The sequence below is a fragment of the Phaethon lepturus genome, unplaced genomic scaffold (genome assembly GCF_000687285.1).
Source record: "Phaethon lepturus isolate BGI_N335 unplaced genomic scaffold, ASM68728v1 scaffold44946, whole genome shotgun sequence".
NCBI lineage: Eukaryota > Metazoa > Chordata > Aves > Phaethontiformes > Phaethontidae > Phaethon > Phaethon lepturus.
Window position 1 is genome coordinate 226 of NW_010546387.1, and position 648 is coordinate 873.

The window sequence follows — 648 nt, forward strand, 5'->3', positions numbered from 1 at the left end:
ACGCCCGGGAGAACCAGCCACAGGTTGGCAGCCTTTGGTCAAAAAAGGGGAAAAAATACCCCAAAAAAAAGATTGGAGCAAGGGACGAGGTGGCCGAGTGGTGAAGGTGATGGACTGCTAATCCATTGTGCTCTGCACGCGTGGGTTCGAATCCCACCCTCGTCGGGCCCCTGGAGACCCCCACTCAGGGGAATCTTTTGGTGCAGCCCCTGGCGCGACCAGCTTCCTATTGCTTCTCTCTGTTTTGCTTTTTCGTGTTAAATAATACACGTCTGCCTCTGGGTGCTGCTCCCACTTGCCGAACCTGCTCCCGGTTGCTCAGGGACCTGCACTGCCCTTCTGTGCAACGTGCCGGGCCCCACGCTCCCATGCGGGAGCAGGTACCGTCCCACTCCCTTCCCCGAGCCCACCCGCCAGCCTCCCTCCTGCTTGCTAATTATGTCTTCTCCAGGAGGCAAAGCACCGAGCTGTGGGCAGGGAAGGTCAGCAAGAGGTTGGCGGTGCTGGCCGGGCAGCGATGTGGGCGCACCCTCAGCCTGGGCACCCCTTTTTTCCCTTCTGTTCTGTCAGCCAATTTATTCCTTTCTGCGTCACATACACAAGCCCTGGGCATCCCTGTCACGCCAACGGGAGCCAAAAGCCAACCCT

At 59.0% G+C, this 648-nt stretch overlaps 1 non-coding gene across 1 annotated transcript; it reads left to right on the plus strand.

Moving 5' to 3' along the window:
* Positions 1 to 83: 83 nt before the first annotated feature.
* Positions 84 to 165, plus strand: TRNAS-GCU. The gene has a single exon. It is a non-coding gene; the product is annotated as a tRNA-Ser (tRNA).
* The last annotated feature ends 483 nt before the right edge of the window (positions 166 to 648 follow it).